General features: G+C 45.8%; 1 protein-coding gene across 3 annotated transcripts in view; it reads left to right on the top strand.

Annotated features, from left to right (window-relative positions):
* The window catches only part of PRKCE (protein kinase C, epsilon), a 447,587-nt gene that overhangs the window by 261,019 nt on the left and 161,684 nt on the right, over positions 1 to 24,884 (top strand). The window lies entirely within an intron of this gene.

Genomic DNA, 24,884 nt, shown 5'->3' on the forward strand with positions numbered 1-24,884 from the left:
TGATTCCAGCAGCTGTTAGCTAATGCACTTTGAAGGCACGCTTGTAAATTGTTGTGGGAATCTGCTGTCATTTCTGAGATGTGGTGTAACCCTGCCCCTCACCATGCTGGGCTGGCCGTGAACTGCCAGCAGGTAATTCAGGGGCAGATGAACATACCCCACCTCCATATAGTCTCCGAGAGTCTCCTTGTGGCTTGATTTCATGTTTTAGAACTCATGTCTGTGTCTTCCTAGCTTCTTCCTTTTGTCCCTCACTTATTGGCTCCTAGAAATTAGCATCAGCAATGCAAATTTGAGGTTATCCTCATGTGCAAGCAGGGTGCATGTGTGTGTCTAGGAGTGGGGTGCCCTTGTGGTTCAGAGGAGTGGCCTCCAGAGCCAGTCCGCGTACAGCTACTGGGATGTGGGAAAGAAGCAATAGACCTTCCATTTGTATTTATTTTCTTACCTAGGAAAGAAAATGATTTCATTTTAATATTTAGTATATGGATTGCTAGTAGTAAGAGTTTATAATTTATAAAAAGATAAACCTACATATCAAAAAGTTTTTACTGGTCTTTTTGGTCAAAAATATTTGAAGACCTCTGGCTTAGTCATTCCGAGTAGGTCCAAGGAATGGAAGAAGCAGACAACATGTCAATCAAGCAAGAGCAAAGGTGATCACTGCGTCTGGGGCATGTCTGACACTTGTGCATGCACACTCATGCACTCACACATGCTGTACACACAGCATGCCTTTCTACACTCACACATGCTCACACACTCACATGCTGTACTGACGCACGCATCACTCCACACACACTACACCCACCTTCAGTCCCACCCTCACACAAACACTCCCACTCTCACACTCACAGACACATACACTACACACTCTCAATTGTACCTGCACCTTTTGCCTATAATAAATTACAATGACTGAAAACTTAATAGACACTTATTCCCAACCAAACAGATGCCTTGTGTGGTAACCCAAAGCAGGGCCACATGCTCCCCAGATCGGGAGGGGAAGTGGTCGCATGGTTGATCCCTTGGAGAGCACTGGTAGCCATGTGTTGACTGACTTAGCCCATTCTAATGGCTGGGATCAGACCTGAGCCACAGGAAGTCAGCCTATGGCATGTATTGTGTGGACACACAGTGCAGTCATTTGTAGACCAGGTGACCTGAGGGCAGGTGAGAGGAGAAGACATAGTCTCCAGCCTTCGGACACTTAGTATTTGCCTTGAGAGATAACACAGACCTGTGTCAATCTAGACACTGAGAGGTATTTACAGTGTGCTGGACTATGCAGTTCAGAGGAAGGAGGGCCAGGAGGGAGTGGGTCAGTGGGAGGACTTTGGGGTAAGAGCAGGATTTCAGGTGGGCCTTGAAGGATGGATAATTGAACTTAAAAAGGAAGGGGGAAGGGAAGATTCAGCCAGCGCATCCATCTGTCCAGGGACCAGGGACCCGCCGAGCTCAAGTCATTTATTCTGAAATGAATAGTGGCTATTCGAGCATACACTGAGGAGCCTAGAGGGATTCCGTGGTGGAAAGTTATTGACCTAGATAACCTTTAAGGTGCACTTGAGCCCTGGGGTTTTATGATGACATGACAGCCTGGGTGCAGAGGTGATAAATCCACTGATTATGGGGAGGTTGTTCACTGGGATAAAAGACCCTTGTTGCTAGGGAGCTTTAGCTCTTTTACACGGATTAAAACAGGAGACCCAGGCAGGAAGCTGCTGCGATTAGCTGCAAGTTCTGAGTGGGCTCCGTCTCTCCAAAGAGCTATCGAAGCAAACTCCTGGAAGCCAAACCTAATCGCTGTTCTGAATTCATTGCTTCTCCTTGAGGCATGACACCCTGGCATGGTCCAGGGGTGTGAGCACTCTTGCTTAGAAAGAGATATGTAGGAACCCGACATTAAAAACAAATATTTCTTTACTACTTGTGTCTATCTGAGGCAGATCCTATAAGATACTGATTCTATTTCTACCTGTTAAGTGTTGACAATACGAATCATTGTGCTATTAAGTTCCAATTAAACATTTCTGGCCAAAGACAGTGCTTATCTGGGTGCGGCCTGAGATGGCTGGAAAAAATTTACATGTGGAACAGGCTAGTAACATCATTTGGTTGATGACTTCCACACTGTACAGTGAGCAAAAGATGACCATATAGGCACCGTTTCTGTTCTAGAACCCATTTAGGTGACATCAGTGAGCAAGCCCCTTGCATATGTTATGTGTGTCCCTTCTGGAGGAACGTGCAGCCATCCTGATGTGAAGGCTCCTTGGAGCTGCCGGGAAGGGAGTAGCAGGTCCGGACACAGGGTGTGTAGTCAGTAAATTATATCAGTCTCATGAGGAGGTCCTCACGACCTCACAGGAAGGATTAGGACATGTATGGAATGCCAATTTCCCTCTTCCCTGTGTTTTGTCCCATAAGCACACTGTTTATTGATTCTGTAATTAACTCTTGGGCAAGTCATTTAACCTCTTTGAGATTTCATTTTTTCAACAACAAAATGCATTATGACGCATCGTATGTATTACAATACACACATAATTAAAGGAGTGTATCTGTGCCAAAACTGTCTGTAAACTTTAGTTTTAATTAAACATGACTTAAGAAATAAACCCAGCCCTAGCCAGTTTGGCTCAGTGGATAGAGCGTCAGCCTGTGGACCAAAGCATCCTGGGTTTGATTCCAGTCAAGGGCACGTACCTTGGTTGTAGGCTCCTCTTTGGCCTGGGCCCTGGTCGGGACTCATGCAGGAGGCAACCAATTGATGTGTTTCTCTCACATTGATATTTCTGTTTTTCCCTCTCTCTTTCACTCTCTCTCATGCCCGGGTTGCGGGCTTGATCCCTAGTTGGGGGCATGCAGGAGGCAGCTGATCTATAATTCTCATCTATCTTTCTCTCCCTCTTCCTTCCTCTTCGAAGTCAATAAACTATATTAAAAAAAATAAAGTAAACCCACACATGTTCATAGACAAGCACTGCCCAATATGCAGAGGGTGCTGTCGGGAGTGAAGAAACAGCGGCCTGGCCTCCCTGCCCTCCCTGTCCTCTCACCCCCACCCTCACCCCACAGGAGTTAGCTGCCCCTGTGTTTCCTTTCTTCATACAATCGTTCAAAGTGCTACGCAAATGCGTGCGACTATTTACATTATTACTTATTCCAGATAATCTTTCAACTTTTATAGCATTTTCTAAATTGACAGCTCATCTTTGCCAAAGAGAACAATTGCATCTTGTGGGCCGGGACACATCAGTGAAGATTCAGGAGGATTTAAGAGCTCATTTTAGGTAGTTTCCTACTTTTGAATATTGTAGGAGGTAAATTCCTTTGTAGGAGGTGAATTCCTTTGGACATAATTCAGTTTACCATAAACCTGACTAATACTCATTCACTGTTTCTCCATTTTTAAAAAGGATGTTTTACTTACCATGTGCAAAGCGCTTAACTAGCCCATGAAAGATGAAAAGGACCATAACCAGCTCAGCCAGGAGACAGGAGGTGCGTACACATCATTATAGTACAGGGACATGTGCGCAAAGAGGGGTGCAGGGAAAGGACCACACGAGTCCTCCATGAACCCCTCTACCAGGGCTTGGGAGGGCTCCCCAGGAGGAGGGGGCATTTGAACTGGGCCTTGTAGGTTAGTTAGAATTAGACATACAAGATGAGAACTAGTTTCCCTATAGTCAAAGTCTTCAGAATTACAGAGATGAGAATGTCTTCTTTCTAGATCTCTTTTATTTATTCTTCAATGTTTCCCAGTTCCACTGTCCCAAATGCCTTTGAGGAGGACGGAGGAATACGGAGTTCTCCCCAGACACCAGGATATACAAACGTGCTGAGCTGCACTATCTTGGCGTAAACCGAGCCTCCTGCCTGCTTTCTTGTGTCCTCTTTGTCAAGAGCCCCAGTTTGCAGGACGCACCAGACAGCTGCAGGGGAGGCTGTGTCTGCGTTAAGTAAACAAGGAGGAATTTGGAGTCATCATGCAGTGAAACAGCCCTGTCCAGATCACCAGCAGAGGATTAAGCTGCTGGAGCCAGAAAAACACAGAAACACAAAACACAGAAAAGCTCTTGGTCCACTCATGGTTTTACGAAGTTTGGAGGCTGAGGCCCTGAGCTGTGATGTAGTTTTCTCAAAAACAGAGTGGGGATCCCTAGCGGGTTTGTCTCAGTGGATGGAGCATTGGCCCATGGACTGAAAAGTCCTGAATTCATGGGCATGTACCTTGATTGCAGCCTAATCCCCAGTCCCCGTCAGAGTGTGTGCTGGAGGCAACCAATCCATGTATCTCTCACATCGATGTTTCTCTCTCTCTGTCTCTCTCCCTTCCTTCCACTCTCTCTAAAAATCAATGGAAAAATATCCTCAGGTGAGGATTAACAACAACAACAAAAACCCCAAAATAAAACAAAAGAAACAGAGAATGGGGTGATGGGTGAGTGAAGTGTGGAGAGAATCTGGGTGTCATGAGTCAGTTCCAGTGCTCAACCACTGTGACATTCCCACAGGGCCATTCCATGCAGATTCTTGCCCAGATTCATGGATACCACAGCCTTCTAATATATATAAATTTCAGAGAGGAGGAGAGAAGGAAAAGAGATAGAAACATCAATGATGAGAGAGAATCATTGATTGGCTGCCTCCTGCACACCCCCTACTGGGGATCGAGCCTGCAACCTGGGCATGTGCCTCTGACCAGAATTGAACCAGGGAAACCTTCAGTCTGCAGGCCAACGCTCTATCTACTGAGCCAAGCGGCTTGGGCAATACCACAGCCTTTTAGGATGGAATCACTTAGCTGGTGACTCAGTTCACCTCTCCATTCTTCTGCTTCACTCTAGTCCCATCACTCCATTCCGACTTGTTGGCACCATCTTTGTTCCGCACTCTGTGGATGGCCTCGGGTTCCAGGCCTGCTGCGAAGGGTCCATGTCTTTCCAAGTGGGTGTCCTGATGTGTGAGCTCTGTATGGAAGTCTTGGAGCCAGTACATAAAAGACAGCTCGAGTTGGAGTGATTTGTCAAAACTCATCAGCGTGTACACTTAAGATCTATGTAAATTAATCCTCAGTTAAAAAAAGAAGACCCTCAAGTGACCTCACTTAGAGATCCTTGGACATTTGGGTGGGTAAGTTCCATCCACGCCTCAAACCATTTTTGATGGGTGCAGAGGAGGCCCTCAGTCACATGGAGACACTTGTCTCTGTGTTCCCAGCCACGCCTCTCGGTGCCCTTCTCTCCAGTAATGGTTCCTCCAGCCTCCCCTTCCTGAGCCTCCAGCTGCCACGGGTTCCTCCCATGAGGCAGGGAACTGACGGACACCTGAATGCACTAAGTCAAGGACCTGTTCCGGGAAGATTTCAGTCTTAGAGGAGGACCTAAGAGGGCCACACCACAACCGAAACCACAGCTGTCATGTATGATACTGTCTTGGCATATTTTATATCTTTCCACACCTCCCTGCAGCTGTCAGGTGCATTCTGTCATGTACTATGTGCCAGGCACTGTGCTCAGTGCTTTTCCAAATACCACTTTTAGTATTACTATTATCCTTATAGAGCTCTTAAAGGGAGGCTGTGTAACTGCCCTGCTGGTAAGAGCCAGAGTTAGAATCCAGGTGTGTGACCCCAAAGCCAGGGCTCTTTGCCTTTATTTTATTCAGCCTCTTGAGAGGCAAGAATCCTTGCTCATGGGAGAATGTTGGGTGCTGGTGGGAAGACCATTTGGTGAGGGGTTTCTCCAGCTTCTTCAGTGAGACCACATGAAGGGCCACTATGCCTATGTATGAGGCCAGCAGTGGATGGCAGTGATGATAAACCAAAAAAATGGAGTGGATTCAGTAATCTCCATGCACAAGTTGTCTTATGTTTATTAATGACTAGGGCTGCCATTAATACTCATCTGCAAGGCCAGATTGATTATGAACCTGACAGAGCCCCTCCCAGGGTTTAAGATGTTGGCTGAGTACCAAGCAAGGGGACCGGAGTTTGCCCACCAGTAGGTTCCAGAACCACGAGACCCTTGCTCAGATCATTGGTGGCTGTGAGTCATGCTCGGTCAACCTTTGGCTAACCATGCAATAAGGCCACATGGCCTATCTGCCTTCCCATTTGTTTTCTGGTGTACTTCCCCTGAATCTATTTTTCATTTAAATTTTATGGAAATGAAATGGGTTATAAATGAGCTGAGTCAGAACCTTGGAACATGCTGGCTCAGCTTTTCCCCAGGATTTTCAGGGGAAAGTGGGTATAGCGGAAACACCTGTCCAAAGGGGAGCGAAGACGAGGTCCTGGAGGCGTGCCTTTCTGTAGCCCAAGTGATGATGTCACTATTTGGCAAGAAGCCTCTTTTGCCTAAGTTGGCATAAAGATGTGTTACTGACCAGTGGTGTGAGGCTGCTTAGTATGGCTCCTGTGTTTGCTGTAGTATTAGCAAGGGCTACTTTGAAGAACGGTTCTCTCTAATGGCTCCTTGGTAGCAATGGCTACTTGGTCTACAATAAAGACACTCCTATATGTCCATGACTTCTCATATCTTTTCCACCTAATTTCCGTCCACGGAAGGCAGAGAAGGACCTGTAAACCCCACACAGTCCAATATTTCCATCACACAGATAACCGAAGCCAGGAAAGGAAAGGGATTCACCCAAGGGCACACAGCTAGGTGGTGATGAGCAGGAGAACCTAGGCCCCAACTCACAGAGATTATGCTCATTTCATGACACCATGTGGCTCCTGGGCTTTGTAAACATGCACAGGTCATCACTGTTCTGTGTATGTAAGTGGCTCAGTACACATAAGCAGCTAAAGTTTAAACCAATGAAATACCCTCCTTTTGCTGAACATATTCTGAAGGAGCACAAACTATAGAATGTATTATAATATGCCCCAGAACCCCTTGTTAAGACTTCAAATTAAAGGAACACAAAACAACCTCTATTTTACATCAAAATTGTTATGTTAAAACTTTAGGCTTACCAAACAGTTGAATTAAGGTGTAATTATTAGCATTTCCCCCAAAAATGTAGGCACTCTTCAAAAGCATTCACCACACGGCTCTTTATATAGCACTTAATGTGCATTTAAAATTGGGTTTGATTGATGGCAGTTCCACTGACGGGCAGCTTTCCAAGAACATAACTTTGTAGAAAAGGAAGACCACTGAAGGGGCTTTGTTTAAGCCGTGACACATAACACCAATGTTCTGTTAGACAAGCCGTCCCCGTTTTCAAGGAGCTTATAAACTAAGAAGACACAAAACACAGTAGCCAAAGAAAACTATAGATTACAGTAGGAGAATTTGTTTTACAGGGTACGCTAGGTTCACCCACAAAACTAATTGCATGGATAGAAAGGTCACCCAGCCAGCGCGGCTCAGTGGTTGAGCGTTGTCCTATGAACCAGGAGGTCATGGTTCAATTCCCAATCAGGGCACAAGCCTGGGTTGTGGGCTCAATCCCCCGTGTGGGGCGTGCAGGAGGCAGCCAATCAATGATTCTCTCTCATTATTGATGTTTCTATCTCCCTCTCCTTCTCCCTTCCTCTCTGAAATCAATAAAAATAAATTTTAAAAAACTAGGAAGGTCAAGCCAGCTGCCTCTTTTGACGTTACTGAGTGGTGTGTGTGATAATGAAATTTCAAATAACTGATAGCTCCAAAGAAGCCCTTGACCAGTTCTCAGTGTTTAGCATTTGCATGAGATTACCTGGAAGGTGCTCACCTCCGAAGCCCCTGCTTCTCCCTCATAGTCAGAGGACGCAGACAAATGCCCATTTAACACTCTGGTGGTTTTGACAGAACACACCTGGAAAATCTCAGATCAGAAGGACTTGAGAACACACAGCCACCCTTGTCATTTTATCTCACAGGCAGCTGAGACCCAGGCAAGAGAAATGGCTTACCCAGGGCTCACATATCTGATTAGTGTCAGAACTGAGATCTTATCCTGTTACCAGACTCCCAGTCAAGGGCACTTTTCATGTTTTTCAACATCTCGTTCCCTCTTTTGTCCTCTCCTCCTCTCCCTGAATACCGACTCCCCTTCCTTCTTTCTCTCTCTCCTCCTGGGGATACCTCCCCTGAATACCTATTTCTGAGTCATGCCTCAAAAACACTGAACTCAAACACTGCAATGTCACTGGCAACTGCTGAGTCAGAAGCCATGGGCTCCATCAGTGCTGTGGTCCCTCCATGCCTCTCCTGATTTTTATTTGCACCACCACCACCCACCCTTTCCATCAGCGCTTCTCAACCCTGGCTGCATATTATTACCCCCTGGTGAGCTGACAACAGCATCAGTGCCCGCGCTCTGCTCCCAGAGACTGTGATTGAGTTGTCTGTGGTGGGCCCGGGCCCTGGCATATTTTACTACCCTCCAGGTGAGTCTCACTGAGAGCTAGTGTTGCCATGCAATATTAGTTCCAATCTTTTTCATATACCTGCTGATCCTAATTTACCAGCTGCTGTGGGAGAAGCACAGAGAGAGTCAAGTTTTCAGGGGGATGAATGGACTCACCTAAGTCACACAAGCGGCACCACCCCTCCCCTGCAGTCTTATCTAGTGCCTTTGTCTGTAAGAAAAATAAGACCTGCCTGACCGGCGTGGCTCAGTTGTTGAGCGTTGATCTATGAACCAGGAGGTCATGGTTTGATTCCTGGTCAGGACACATGCCTGGGTTGTGGGTTTGATCCCCATTGCGGGACATGCAGGAGGCAGCCGGTCAATGATTCTCTCTCATCATAGAGATGTTTATCTCTCTCTCTCCCACCCCTATCCTCTCTGAAATCAATAAAAATATATTTTAAAAAGAAAAGAAAAAGAAGACATAAAGAAATGCCATTTTCTTTAGCTCTTATGGTTTTTGGAGTAAAACAAATCTCCTGGCTGTGAAGATGTCCTCATGGCCACCTGAACAGCAGAGAAAGTAAGAACACAGACTTCTTTTGGGACAAATTCACGAGTGACTTTTGGCTAAAATCACCTGGGAAGCTGAAAATGCCCCTGGAGGGCTGCTCCCTCACCATTTAATGGCATCTCTGAGGGTGAGACCATGGTCTCCGTGTATTTTAAAGTTCCTGTTGTGATACAGGGAGAGAGGCTCACGGTCCCTCCCTGGGAGAACAGAGGAAGAAGGAATCATACACGTGGGCTTCTCCCCCATTTCCCAGGTGGTGAACACCCCAAATGACCACCTGAGCTGCTGAGGGGAGGAAGGGGTTCAGCCTGCAGCCCCCTCACCTGGGGTGAGCAGTGCCTCCTGGAGGCCCTCACAGAGCTGTGTTGTAATGGGGCGAGTGATGGTCTTTTTAGCTTCCTACATCAGTGCAGGGCCCTAGTTACTTTTGAATACATTAGTATCTCACTTTTAGATGATTCAGGTAAAGTGGCTAATGTGGTCTAGACCAGCGGTCGTCAACCTTTCGGATCTCACCAACCACCAGTAATCCACAGACCATCCCTGGCAGATCTATGGTCTGTCAAACTATGGTCCCAGACCAGCAGCATTGGCATTACCTGTAAACTAGTTAAATGTGAAATTCTCAGCCACTCCTCAAACCCGCTGAAAGGAACACTGGGGATGGGGCCCAGCAGTGTGTGTTTCTTTCTTTCTTTTTTTAAAATATATTTTTATTGATTTCAGAGAGGAAGGGAGAGGGAGAGATAGAAACATCAATGATGAGAGAAAATCATTGATCGACTGCCTCTTGTACATCCCACACCGGGGATTGAGCCCATAACCCGGGCATGTGCCCTGACTAGGAATTGAGCCGCGACCTCCTGGTTCATAGGTCAACACTCAATCACTGTGTCACGCTGGCCAGGTGATGTGTGTTTCAATGAGCCCTCCAAATAATTCCGAAGCATGCTGAAGTTTGAGAATCACTGTTATTTTAAGGAGGCAAAGAGAATTTAGGTTGTTTAGAAGAAAACGGTGATGAAATTATGTTAATGGGCTTGATCTAGGTCCGTGATGGCGAACCTTTTGAGCTCGGCGTGTCAGCATTTTGAAAAACCCTAACTTAACTCTGGTGCCGTGTCACATATAGAAATTTTTTGATATTTGCAACCATAGTAAAACAAAGACTTATATTTTTGATATTTATTTTATTTATTTAAATGCCATTTAACAAAGAAAAATCAACCGAAAAAATGAGTTCGTGTGTCACCTCTGACACGCGTGTCATAGGTTCGCCATCACTGATCTAGGTTCTTCTGTGTTCTAATTCAGATTTGATAAGACATTGTGGCCATTGTCTGTCTGAAAGAAAGAAGATCCTCTTTTTCCTTTCCTTTCAGCCTTTAAAATATTTTTCTGAACTCCCTTAGCCATCACACTGCGACAGGAAATGAGATTTCCCCTGGAGAAATGAGAGGCTGGCTCTGATATCTAGGAAGGTTTTCAAGCGAGACATCAACTTCAGATAGAGCCAAGTCAGGGGTCTAATGGGCATCATTTCAGGCTGATTAGTTGAGAATCAGCCAGTAGTTCTGGTTAATGAGTGGTCAAGTTTCAGGTCATCCTCACTCCAAAATCTACTGGGATTCCCTCGAGCTGCAAATAAGGGCGTAAGCTTTTAAAAGGCTCCAAGCTTCCCCAGGGCAAGAGGAAAATCATCGTCCTGCTCTTCCCAAGCAGAGAAGAACTCTCCATTGCACATATCATTTGGACCAGGCTGCTAGCCCAGGCTTGGGCAGCTCCAGAATAGAGGAAGGGTGCCTTCTTCAACACTGCACTCTTTTTCCGCAGGAAGTTGGTTTCAAAGAACAAAAGATATAGTGTCATATCTTTGTTTTAGTTCTTATACCTTATACACAAACATACTTTTTTAACCTCTCAATTCTAATTTTCCAGTAAAATATGTATGTATGTGTATATATATATTTTGATTGATTTGAGAGAGAAAGTGGAAAGGAGAGGGAGAGAAACATTGGCTTCCTCCTGAATGCCCCCTGCTGGTGATTGAGCCTGTAACCTGAGCATGTGTCCTGACCAAGAATCGAACCAGCGACCACTTGGTGCAACCATCTGAATGAGCCGCACTGGCCAGGGCTTCCAGTTAGATTTGATCTGGACCTTTGCTAAATGCTCTGTTTGAAGAAAGAGGATAACATTTTTTTTAAATAAAAATAGCATTATTGAACTTGCATCTTTGTAACCTTAGGCTTGAGGAGGGGACTGACCTGGGAAAGAGACCAGACTTTTCCTTTATGGCTATGTATTCCTGCCAGACACTCGATGGTGTGGCTCAGGATTAGGGAATACTTTCATCTGAAACATTCTTCCTTGCTTGGCTCACGCAGAGAGAAACCTTTTGTTCCAGGAGGTGGTTGGCTATGTGAAGGTTGTGTTTGCTACCTCACATCTCCTCCTGCCACTCTACGTTCAGCAGGAAAATACTGGAATCAGTGTACATGGTCTGAAAGCAGGGGCTTTGGTCTTTCTGCTCTCCCCCTTCGTCCCCCCTCGTGCTCCCTGGCATGTGGAGTGTGGTAGGAAAGTGAGTTGTCTCTGAGTTTTTGTTTTCTGTTACTTTGTCAGCAGTCTGGTTTCCAAAACAACTTTCAGAACTTCTCATCAAACCCCATGTTCACTTGAAAGAAATTGGCCTCTCCCCTTCCAATCTGTTAATAATTTTTCCTCAACGTTTTTTCTTTGACACCATTTAAGAAGGAAATTTTTTAAAAGTCTACAAACCACCTGTGAGAGAAATATGAACACCATGCTCAAATTTTCTTACATGCTTTTTCCAGTTCCTACATGAGATGAAAAGGGGACAGTAATGTTTACCCATGTTCTTTAACATGTGTTGTGTGTGGGGAAACTGTGAACTTTGGAGCCAGATGGGCCTTGGTACCAAACCAGGCTCTTGCACTTAATAACTGTGCACCCTTGGGCAAGTAACTCAGGTTTCCTTAGCCCCTGTCCCCTCATTCATATAGTGCAGTGGTTGGCAAACTGCGGCTCCTGGGCCACATGCGGCTCTTTGGCCCCTTGAGTGTGGCTCTTCCACAAAATACCACGTGTGGGAGCGCACGTACAGTGCGTTTGAAACTTCGTGGCCCATGCGCAGAAGTCGGTATTTTGTGGAAGAGCCACACTCAAGGGGCCAAAGAGCCACATGTGGCTCGCGAGCCGCAGTTTGCTGACCACTGGTATAGTGGAGATAATAATGCCCACCTTGTAGAATCCTTTGGAGAAGTCTAGAAAATATGTTCTTATCACGTGTTATACAGCAAATGGTGCCTATTATTTTTATTAGATTTTTTAAAAAACCGATTTTATTTTCTGCTTGAGATATGCCAAGTACCCATTAGCCTTTGACTGTAACATTTCCAGAATTTATCTCCTGCCACCACTCTCCCTGAAGGCCCTACGAACCCTTTATGCCCCACAATTTTCCCATCTTCCCAGTACAACTGCTCCAAAAAGGATCTGCAATTCATCCACACTAAACTCATAATGGCTCTCCCAGAGGATCTGCATTCTAACAGGGGTTACAGCTTCAAGCTTAAGGGATAAAGCTAACACAGTGGAGCCTAGACCAACAGGGATCACTTTGATTTTTTTTAGGACACCGGTATCTTTGATTTCCCAGCTCTCAGGAGCCAGGTCAGCCTACCTCACTTTCGCCATGTGGCTTGGATTCTAATATAACCTGTCCTGTCAATATTTATTCTTCCCCTCTCTCTTTCTCCATCGGCAGGATTAATGTGTAACACAAAGTAGAGGCACAGTACCTAGCACCCAGGAGGCAGTCAGTAAATATTTATTGAGGGAATGTACAGTCCTTACAGTTAAAAACTGCTTCCAATATCTACCCTACATCTCTCCTGCTTGGTTTATCCATTTTCTCTTGAATTATATATCCATTGTTGTGTAGCAGATTACTCCAAATTTAGCAGCTTAAGACAATAATGGATATGTATTATCTCATCAAGTTGATGTTGATCAGGAATTCTACAGCTTTAGCGGGATGGTTCTGGCCCATGGTCTCTCATGAGCTTGCAGTTGGGATGTTGACCCGGGCTGTGGTCAATGAAAGACTCACCTGGGGGCAGAGGATCCGATTCCAATATGGCTAACACACATGGCTCACGAGTCACTGTTGACTATTGGCAGGAGGCCTCAGTTTCCCACCGGATGGATCTCTCACAGAAATGCTTGAGTGTCCTCATACATGGCAGCTGGCTTTCTCCAGAGTGAGTGATCCCAGAGAGAGCAAGGTGGAAACTGCAGTTCCTTTTATGACCCAGACTCAGAAGTTACACTGTCATTTCTGCACAATTGTTCTGGTTACACAAGCCAGCAGTTCATCTCTATTTATTATAGGAAAGGCCCACACAAAGGAGGATACCAGGAGGCAGGAGTCATCATGGAGATTGGATACCATACCTCCCGTTCAACCCTTTCTTATTTCTCCCAGAAACCAAAATTGCTTTCTGTCTCTTTCCTCTAGATCAGCCGTGGGCAAACTATGGCCCGCGGGCCGGATCCGGCCCGTTTGAAATGAATAAAACTAAAAAAAAAAAGACTGTACCCTTTTATGTAATGATGTTTACTTTGAATTTATATTAGTTCACACAAACACTCCATCCATGCTTTTGTTCCAGCCCTCCGGTCCAGTTTAAGAACCCATTGTGGCCCTCGAGTCAAAAAGTTTGCCCACCCCTGCTCTAGATCAAGCATGTCAAACTCTCAGCTTGCAGGCCGCATGCCTTGTTTATTTGGCCTGTGTTAGCCTTTGAGTTTGACATGCTTGTTCTAGATGGACTTCAGTTCTCTCTTCTTTGGCATCCCGTGACCTCGTAGGAATAGGCAGACTCGCTCACACGTTTGACATGTGGAAGCAATGTGCTTTGGCCAGGGACAGTGCTAATCCATCCCTAGGATTCTTGAGACTCTGAAGACTGGATGGTAGACCTTCACTTCAGCTTAACCTTTCTGCCTAGTCCCAGTTACTGCTCAAGCCAAGACTAACCGAAAGGGCAGGCAGGTAACTTCCCTGTATGAAGGGACCAGATTTCCGGGTTAGGAAAGTGCCATCTTCTATATGTAAAGAAAGACACAACTCCTGGGCTGCCCCGAGGCAATAAATTATAGGATGAGAGCTGGGTAATGTTGAGTCATAACTGCTTCTTCCCCCGGGCCCTAGTGACTAAGAATATATACCTGCAAGAAGTTGGTTGAGATTTATTCAAGGCAGGGCCTGTGGCCAGTCATTTTTTCCCTCTGGACAAAGATAACTTATTTGGGGAACTTGATCTCCACTTGTTCTTTATTGCCACTAAAATCTACACTAACTACATCTTCCTTAAGAATCTGTGGCCTCAGAATATTTTCTTAGGTTCATCAGAATCTTTTTAATTAAAGACACAACTCCTGGGCTGCCCCGAGGCAATAAATTATAGGATGAGAGCTGGGTAATGTTGAGTCATAACTGCTTCTTCCCCCGGGCCCTAGTGACTAAGAATATATACCTGCAAGAAGTTGGTTGAGATTTATTCAAGGCAGGGCCTGTGGCCAGTCATTTTTTCCCTCTGGACAAAGATAACTTATTTGGGGAACTTGATCTCCACTTGTTCTTTATTGCCACTAAAATCTACACTAACTACATCTTCCTTAAGAATCTGTGGCCTCAGAATATTTTCTTAGGTTCATCAGAATGGAAAAATTAAGTTTCCTCCCCTCTTTGCCCTTGGAAGTTTTCATGTTCACTGTATGGGAGTTTATAGCTATGCAGTCCAAAATTTAGCAGACGTCTTTGATGTTTCGCAGAGCTGTTATCAACATACTCTCCTCACATGGTGACTGTTCTTTCCCCAAAATTCTCATATCACCATGGAAGACAGCTCAGGAGGAGATGGGAGTTTCTGGGGCCCTCAGATGCAATAACTGGGAATTCATTGGGTTTCCCAGACTGCAGTGGCCCTGGCTGGGGAGAGGTGTCGGCATTGGGGGTGGGGTAGGGGGAGTGGGACACACACGCGCCCTGGTCTGGAAACTAGCTGGGCTTGGGTGACTAGGAAGGAGGGTGGAAGGAAGGCGAGCTCTCTTCTTGGTCAGTACGGACCAAAGCACTGGGGAGAGGAGGTTCTGTTACGTAAGACAAATCCATCTGCTTCCTGAGAAGGTGTGGAGTTCATTTAGCCAATTGCCAGCCTGGACTTTGTCACTTAATAAGCATCTTCTTTCTTCATCCCCCTTGTCTTGCCATTCTTTCATTGCCTTTTATTTTTTTCTTTTATAATCTTCTGATTACCTGAAACTCTCCTTTCCCAGCTAACATAACAGGAAATACCCACCTGGTCAGCCTCATGGGAACCCTGCGCAGGACTGCAGCTCTCTCTGGGACAGGCAGGGTCTTTCTTTTAAATTTTAACTTTAAAACATTAGTGAGAACTCAGAACCACCTTTGCAAAGAAGACGTTTGGGGAAACTAAAAAGTTTGTTTGTTGTGGTATTTGGGGAAATCATTTAGCCACTTTGTTTGAGAAGCTGTCTGGAGTCCGGATTAGGTGGGCCATTAGAGGGTATGAGTATTAGCTCACTCTGCTCGAATCTTCCTGAACGCTGCCTGCCACTGACTGGATAATGTGGAGTGGCTGATGTCAGCTGCACTGGAGAGGTGTGAGTTTTCAATAAATGAACCTCTAATTCTTTTGGCTCAGATGTCTGTGGCATTAAAAGGCTTGTGATATCCTCTGGTTTCCCTTCAGATCATATACATCTTCTGCCTTTTACTAAAGATTTCCTTGGAGAGGAACAACTCTGAGTTTTTACCCAACTTTTTGAGTCCTTGCACTTGCAGGGCTTATTGAAAACAATTTTTTAAAGGCTTGTTATATATTTGAGGGGGGTACCAAGCCTCACTTGGCATTGACACTCCCCGCTCCCCAGGACCACCGACTGCATGTGGGAGTAGACAGACACTCTGCTGGGATTTCTGTCACTGTTCTCCCGCAGGCATTTTGAAATACAGCATTTTAACAACATGAACAATGGACAGAACCTGGCCTCAGGGACACAAGCTCCATAGGGCTCAGGTGCCCAAGAATTCAGCAACAGCTTTGTTTCCTGTTGTATGAATCACAGGCCCATCACTGGCACCAGCAGGGACTCCGGCCCCACCCTTGGCTGGTGCCCCACTTGGCTGATTTCCCAGGCTGGGAATGCTCTTTGAGCTTTCAGCAGGTCTGCCTGGAGGGGTTTTGCTTGTGATTTCCTTCTGGCAAGTAGTGATTTTCCTGGGCACCAGAGACATACAGTCAAGTTTCAGTGACTCCCATATGTAATTTTGAATGGATGGAGGCCGGAGGGAGGGAATGAATGAGTACAGATGGGGAGGAGACAAGCAAACTTTCTGCGTAAGGAAATCCCTGCTCTCCAGTGGTGCTCCGTGTCCATGCGTGCGTGGTGGGATTGGGGGGTTGCCCTCTGCTTTCTCCCTTGGACTCTTCCTGGGTGATCATCCCATGGTCCAGCCATCACTGTGTTTTACCTCAGTTTACGCTTGTTTTAATAAGTGGACAGAGCATTAGCAATGTCATGAACACAGAACAGATCATTCAGAACGTGAGGAAGAGCGAGAAGAGGACGGTTTACATGAAACCTGAGCTGCTGAGCCTGAAGTGCCACCAGTGCCCTCTGATTGGGTCACACGGAGAATCCCACCTGTGGATTCCAGGCGCTGCTCTCAGGCTGGGAAGATACAGATCCATGATCTCTCTCTCGGGGAGTTCATTGCTGTTTCCTCTTTCCTGTTTTGAACAGAAATTTTCTTTAATGTATTGTGTGAGTACAACATGTGGAACATATTCTTTGGCATCACATAAATATTTACTTAGTAGTTCAAACCGTCATGAAGCATTTATCTCACATGAACCTATTAGAGCCTGTTTTCCTCGTGGCAAATACAAAATAAAAGGCACTGCTCCTTTGGTTTTCAGCACCTAGTTTTATTTATTTTTATTTTTTCCTTTTATTGATCTTGGTGTGTGTTGTGTTGTGTGTGTGTGTGTGGGGGGGGGTGGTGGTGCCAATAAGGCCATACAATCAAACCAGAGAATTGTTGAGAGGGAAAGTTAACTCCTCAGAGGCTGCTGGGAGAGGTTCCGTGTGGCTCCTGTCAGGAGCACCTCCCTCCCATCACTGTTGTCTGGAATGTCAGGGTAATTCCTTGCTTTCTTGGTGGAGGCTGTCTGGTAAGGACCAAGTCCAGAATAGCTGAGAATTAATAATTGAGAGAGTGGCCATGGTCCATCCTGGTGGCCAAGGGTCTATGCCCTGAACAGTGCCTGGCATCCAGTATCCACGTAATAAACATTTTGGATGAAGATTATTTTATTCCCTTCAGAAATTCTCAAGGTGTACTTTTGCTTATGTTGTTTGAGTATATTTATCCTTTTCTCTTTTTTTATGCAAATACAAACTATACACATGTCTTGGTTTTCTTTCCCATGATTGTTTCTTGGTGGACTTAGCATATTTGCTTTTGTAGCCACTGCATTACATCCCATTGTGTGGGTGTCGCATGTATCAGTCAGTCCCCGTTAGCCTTTCCTCTAAGTCTCTAGATGAGAGCAGGGGCTGACGTGTGGAGAAGCGGGTGAACAGCAGCGGGAGGAGACTTCCATACATGGAGTTAGGCACAAGTGGGACCCAGGCTACTCTACCATCCTTGGGAGGCAAGGGTGGGGATTCTAGAACTGACATCTACTGTTTGTTGGCTGTGTGACTGACCTTCACCAAATTCATTATTTAACTTCTTGGAGTTTTGATTTCTTTGTCTGTAAGTTGAGAGTAAAATCACCTCATAGCATTAGAGGATGTGTATAAGTCACTTACATATCTCATGTATATGTAACAATACCTCATGGGTATGCAATAGTACCTCATGTATATCTAATAATATCTCATGAATATGCAATAGCACCTCATGGGCATGCAGTCATGCCTCATGTATATGTAGTAATAGCTCATGAGTATGTAACAGTATCTCATGTATATGGAACAGGACTTCATGTATATGGAACAGAACCGTGTGTATGGAACAGTACCTCATGTGTATGGAATAGCACTTCATGGATGTAAGATGCTTAGAATGGCATTCAGCACATGGCAAGGGCCCCACAAGTGGTAGTTGTTATTTTTCAGCTTCTGAAAAATATCCAAGGTTTGACAGCTAGTTAGACAAAAATACCAGGGTGATTGAATTGTTTTCTTCATGATGTGAAATTACCTGCCTTGAGGACTGGATTCATTACTTGCTTGGGTTAGCCTTCTGAGGAGGTCCCCATCCCTTCCTCAAACTAGTCACATTTCTTCCCGCGTTTGGCCTAGTGCTGAGTAGCCCAGTCTTCCTGATGGTTTTCCAAATCTGGAGATGGAGTCTGTTTTTCTAAAGCCCCTCATGGTTGGGGTTGGGGGAGAGAATGCTGACTCTCTGTTTTACTCACAGTGGCAGATGTGGAACATCTGGAGGCAGCTGGGCCCCAGCAGGGTGGGGACAACAAGGGCTATCAGTAGAGTGGGGTGCGGCTGTTTCACTCTTCCTCAGTAATGAGGTGTCATGTTGCTCCAGGAAGAGAGAAAGAAGTGTACCAGCGTGGGGTTCAGGGAGAGCCATTACATTACCCCATCTTGACAGATAAAAAAACAGAGGCTCAAAGAGATTAAATGACTTGTTGGAGGACATAATGCAAGTTGGGGCAGACAGTCTCCTAACACTGAGTTCAACCATACTGACAGAAAGAAGTCAAAAAAGGGAAGTAAGAAACAATAAAGACGACCCCATAGCATATTTACTTGCTTGAGGGAAGGGTCCTGTGTGCCCTGAACATCAAAAGTTGGTGATCGCCCTGCACTGAGGAATGACAGTGGTGCTTAGGGGTGGCAGGTCATGCACATTGGTCAGTCTGGTGAAGGGTCTTGGGCAAGGTTGATGCTTGGATCTGGCAGTCTTCTTCCTAGACCCTGGAAGGCAGTGCTGGCATCCAGGGGTGCATTAGTCTGGGCCTCTGAGAAAATCCCTGGTAGGTATTTCTAACCCAAAAGGCACCCAGAAAGCACTGAGATTAAGGGTGCCCTTGACCTCATGTGTTCAGTCTGTCCTTGGCTCCCTCTCTGTGCAGGAGCTGAGGCAGGGTAAGGGAGCTGATGGCAGTCGTGAGACCTTTAGTAATTAGACTGGCAGAAAAGGTGGTGTCAGGTTTGGCACTGGGGCTGCCACTTCCTGTGTCTGTGAGTGCTCCCTGGTCATGTCTGAGAGGTCTCTGCCCAAGGATAAGGGGCAGGTGAGGTTAGGTCAACAGAACACTAACTGCAAGGTGTGGGTTCTTTTTGCTGCTCCTGCCACCTGCATGCAACCTGTCAGAGTCTTCTGAGCATGGGGGCTGTAAGATATTCATTGGTGTAAAAGCTCCAGGAGTTTGAAGTTGATAGTTGAATCAGACCAAGCAGACACATGCCTGGAATGTTGTGGGAGGCTGGGGTTACTGAGGATCTCATAGCTGCTTCAGAGGACGTCTCTGCTTCACTTTATGCCTCTGTGAATTCTTGTCATTATATCTAACCAGCCAAGAACTTCATTTCTGCACAGAGTTTTGCAAAAGTTATCTATCTTGGTGTGGAGTCCCACCCTGACTCAAGGTCACCCCTTCTACTATGTGGAAGATGCAGCCATTAAACAGGGATTCAGAAAGGGTCCTCTGGGAGCAAAGCCAGCTTTGGTTTTGCCTCAGAGGCTGCAGCCAATAAATGGTCACACCAGGTGGGCATGGCTGAAGGTGTCCAATGACAGCAGTGAGCATTCTTCAGAGTGAGGCACAGGTATAGGGGGCAGAGCACAGGTATAGGGGACAGATCACAGCGTAGGGGGCAGATGGAGGTAATTCTTCACTCCAGAGCCACAGGCAGCTGGGAAGCTGATGACATCTGTCCTGTCTGTCCTGCTTTCCACAGCAACATTTGGTGTCTTCCCCTCCTGTCCACCCATGTAGCCCCCCCACTCCTTTCCACTGCCTGGTGCTTTAGGCAGAGAGCACTGCTTTAAAAGTCATTAAAGAGCATTAGAGAGAATTTGTCCAAATATTACAATGCATAATCCCCATCATCTTATGTTACTTTACACCTGCAAATATGTTTTACATAGGGTTGTGTTATTGTGCTTTCTGTTTTTACATTTTATTACATTTCCCCATATTCTTACATAGTATTTCCTCACCAGTTTTAAATTGTTCTACATATAATTTATTAGACCATTCTTCTACTGTTAGGCAATCAGGTTACTTCTATTTGTTGGCCAATATAGATATGCAGTGGGGGAAGCATCAGTAAGTTGTTAGTTTTTGTCTAATAATTGACTTAAAGTAAATTTCTAAGGAGTTTCCAAATCAAAGGATATGAATCACTTTGCTGTGTTTGTTATATATTGTAGTATTGCTTTCAGAAGATGTTATGTTACATGGCCTGTAGTGGTGAATGAATAAATCAGTTCCATAGCAGTGGATAATGCCATTTAAAAAAATGTGTTTGTTTATTAGGTATTACATTTTAAGTTAGTGGAATATCAAAACTGTTCTGCTTTGCATTTTAAAAACTTTGAATAAGAGTGGATGTTTTATATTTCTTCTTCTATACATGGCAAGTTCATATCACTTACACAGTTATCTATAGGGGTCTTGATGTATATATTTGGACTTGTTGATACATAGATATCTCTGGTGTTCTTGCCCTTTAATTGGAAACTAATGGGAGAAAATTAACAAAGTCAGATTGGGGAACATTCCATAAGACAACATCCTAGACTTTTCATAAATGTATCACAAAAAGGAAAAAAAAGTCGAGAAAATAGTTCCAGGTTAAGGTGACTAAAGAGACATGGCAACTAAATGCAATGCATGAGCTCTAGTTAGCTCCTGGGCCCAACATTTTAAAACAGGAACTATAGAGGATGTTTTGGGGACAATTAGAGAAATTTGAATTTGAACTATTTATCAGATAATATTATGTCAATGTTAAATTTCTTAACTCTGATATTGTGGTTATGGAGGAGAATGTCTTTGTTCTTAGGAGATAAAGGTGATGTATTTAGGGTCAACTTGTTACTATGTCTGCAACTTTCAAATGGTTCAGCAAAACTATATATGTTTATATAGTATTGCATATTATATATAATTACATTATAATTAAAATATAATTGTGTTAGAATATTAATTATTTTGTAATTATAATATATAATACTATTATATTATGGTCATCATAAAATATATTAATATAATAATATACTATGTTATATACTATAATATATAAATTCTTATATTAATTGAATATTATACACACATATACATTTATAAATTAACTAGAGGCCCGGTGCACAAAATTCACATACTCAGGGAGGGCTCCCTTAGCCCAGCCTGCGCCCTCTCACAGTCCGGGAGCCCTTGGAGGATGTCCAACTGACAGCTTAGGCCCACTCCCCATGGGGAGCAGGTCAAAGCTGGGAGTCGGACATCCTTAGCGCTGCTGCGGAGGTGGGAGAGGCTCCCACCACCACCGCTGTGCTTGCCAGCCTTGAGCCCAGCTTCTGGCTGAGCGGCGCCCCCACTGTGGGAGCACACTGACCACCAGGGGCAGCTCCTGCATTGAGTGTGTGCCCCCTGGTGGCCAGTGAGCATCATAGCAACCGGTTGTTCCGCCACTGGGCTGAAACTGGCTCTCCAACATCCCCCTAGGAGTTCCAGATTGCAAGAGGGCACAGGCCAGGCTGAGGGACCCCACCGGTGCACGATCGGGGCTGGGGAGGGACCGCAGGAGGGCTCCAGGGTGTGTCCAGCCCATCTTGCTCAGTCCTGATTGGCCGGACCCCAGCAGCAAGCTTACCTACCAGTAGAAGCATCTTCCCCCTGGTGGTCAGTGCATGTTTGAGCAGCCTTAGCATATCATTAGCATATTACGCTTTGATTGGTTGAACGGACGACTGGACACTTAGCGTATTAGGCTTTTATTATATAGGATTGTGTCACATTCATGCTACTATTAATTCTCTGTCTCTCATACATGCACACACACAATTATGTCATATTCATACTACTAATTCTCCTTTCTCTCACACACACCCACACACACGTGCACACACACATGCACACACACACATGCACACAGAATGCATCACCTCTCCCCAATGGGAGCTGCATTTTAATAGAGACCCTTCACAGCAGTGGGAAGTCTGAAGAGATCCATTTCTATGGGTGACTCCAGATCCCAGCAGGGTCATGCTGGGAGGCCAGGGAACCCTGTGGTTTCCCTCCTCACGTGATCAGGCTGCTCCTTCTGTGTGTGGGGGTGATGGGCACAAAGGTACTCTGGCCAGACCCTTGGCTGCCTTGTGCAGAGGGATGCAGTATTGGGTGTATTTTCACAGCCAGGGCCTCCACCCTTTTTTGTTGCCTGTCCTGCTGCTTTGCCCACAGCGGGTGGCCAGGGACCTGTTGGGAACATGAAGCTTACCTGTGCTCTTCCTTTCTTTCTGTTTTCCCACATCTTTGACGTAAGACCTGACTTACGAAGTAGTCTGGATGGGCAGGAGCAACAGAACCCTGTGGGGAAGTCCAGTCAGACCCTGACTTAGCAGGATTTATCCTTGGCTCCCTGTCTCACCTGCCCCCTGCCCCCATCCAGGGGTCAGCGCTCTTCTCCAAGAGGTCTTTAAAGGCAAATGGAGTCAAATTAGTTGGTTGCTGTATTTACCTATTAAACCAATGTAAGCACAGGTTGCTAGTCATCTCTGTAAAAAGTTAAGAGGTAAGGCCCTTGGGGACGACTATACCACCCCCCCTCCCTGACAGCAGTGCTCCCTAGAGAAAACTAGATTGCACTCATCTCCATCTTAACTGAAAATACAATTTTCCAGGATCAAATGACTAATACACTTGCGGGATTTGTAAATTAAATTGCATCTTAAATATACTGTTTAAATATACTCCTTGGCAAATCCTTCTGTGAAAGAGTTGGAAGGATGCCTTTGACAAAGAGAATTCCCACATTAGTTGGTTGCTGTATTTACCTATTAAACCAATGTAAGCACAGGTTGCTGGTCATCTCTGTAAAAAGTTAAGAGGTAAAGCCCTTGGGGACGACTGTACCCCCCCTCCCCGACAGCAGTGCTCCCTAGAGAAAACTAGATTGCACTCATCTCCATCTTAACTGAAAATACAATTTTCCAGGATCAAATGACTAATACACTTGCGGGATTTGTAAATTAAATTGCATCTTAAATATACTGTTTAAATATACTCCTTGGCAAATCCTTCTGTGAAAGAGTTGGAAGGATGCCTTTGACAAAGAGAATTCCCATCCTCTGGCCTGGGCTGCCAGGACTGGGTTTTTTTTGGTTTATTTTTTGTAGGTCAGGTTTGTGGCTAGTAAGGACTACTGAAAAGATTTGTGTGTTTTTTAAAAGCAACACATTTATTTTCCAGTTTATAAAAATAGTAGAATATTCTAAATATAGTGAAAAGTATGAGGCCGAAATGAAAATCACCTATGATTGCATGAGTGATGATTGCCATATTTCTGTACGTGTGTGCGCGCGCACACGCGTCTATCAAGGTCTCTGTGAAAACAGAACTAGGTTTTCGTGTGAGAATTTGGGCAGCTGGTCTCGGTCCCTAGGCTGTGGCAGGGTAAGAGGGGGTGGCTTTCCATACCCAGAAGGAGGTCAGTGTCAGACTTGTTGAGACCATAAGCACCAGTTGAAAGGGAAGGCAGGCAGGCTGGGGGCCGGGAGGCAGGGGCCAAGCAGACCGGCCTGTGTCATCCCTGTCTGAGCATCCCTGAGGATGCGCTCCGGGTCCACAGTGCTCCGGTTTGCTCGGAGGCTGCTTCCCCTAAGAGCCCCGCTGGACATGCACGGCTGCTCTTGCCTCTCCCCCCTCAGTTTTACTGCCCTCCATCCCTGCCCTCTCTGGACTGACAAGACGCCCTTGGATAGCCTTTGGCTCACACATGTGATCTCCACTGCAGGGCATCTTAGTTTCAGAGAGGTCCAGGAAGGGTGATGCCTTCCCCCCAGGATCGACACTGCTACGGTGGGATGAGTGGGGTTGGGGTATTAGAGGACACAGAGCCTCCCAGTGCATTTTAAGCTGCGCCATGCAGGGGACCTTCCTGGGCCGGAACTAGTGGTAGGAGCCTGGCAGGGCCCAGAGCCTGCCTCCCCTGCCCTCGGAGAAGCCACAGGTGGCTGCTCTCTTCCGTGATGAGAGCCACTCGGAGGAGCGCTTCGGGCTTGGCTGGAGGGAGAGGGGGTGTCCCTCTGAGCAGCATGTGCACAGTGAGGCACTGGCTTCTCCCCTGCTCTCAGGGTTAGAACCCAGGCTCCACCACTTCAGTGCTGTGCTAACAGGAGCAGGTCACTTACACTCTCTATTCCTCAGTTTGCACCACGTGCAAAATGCAGTTAATAGCAGTGCCCTTCAAGCAGGGTCCTTGTGGAGATGCAGGGAGTTACCACAGGTAACACGCGTAACATGCTTTGCTAGAGTAAGTCTTCGATAAGCGCTAGCTGTTGCCATCAGTGTTTTACTCGGCGCAGCTGCCTTAACAAAGGACCATGACTGGGTGGCTTAAACAGCAGCGATCTCTCCCCCAGTTGTGGAGGCTAGAAGTCCGAGAACAAGATGCCAGCATGATTGGGTTCCGTTCCTGCCTTGTAGGCGGCTACCATAGAAACTGTCTGCTTTCATAGTGTTACACTCCCCTCTCCTCTGACCCTTGGGAAAAGGCTCTTCCTGTCCCAGCCTAGGTAAGAGGCAAGAGGCAAAACAGTCGGATTTAATAGGCAGCTACTTCTCTGAGCCAGGTGGCT

The sequence above is a fragment of the Myotis brandtii genome, unplaced genomic scaffold (assembly GCF_000412655.1).
Source record: "Myotis brandtii unplaced genomic scaffold, ASM41265v1 scaffold191, whole genome shotgun sequence".
Taxonomy (NCBI): domain Eukaryota; kingdom Metazoa; phylum Chordata; class Mammalia; order Chiroptera; family Vespertilionidae; genus Myotis; species Myotis brandtii.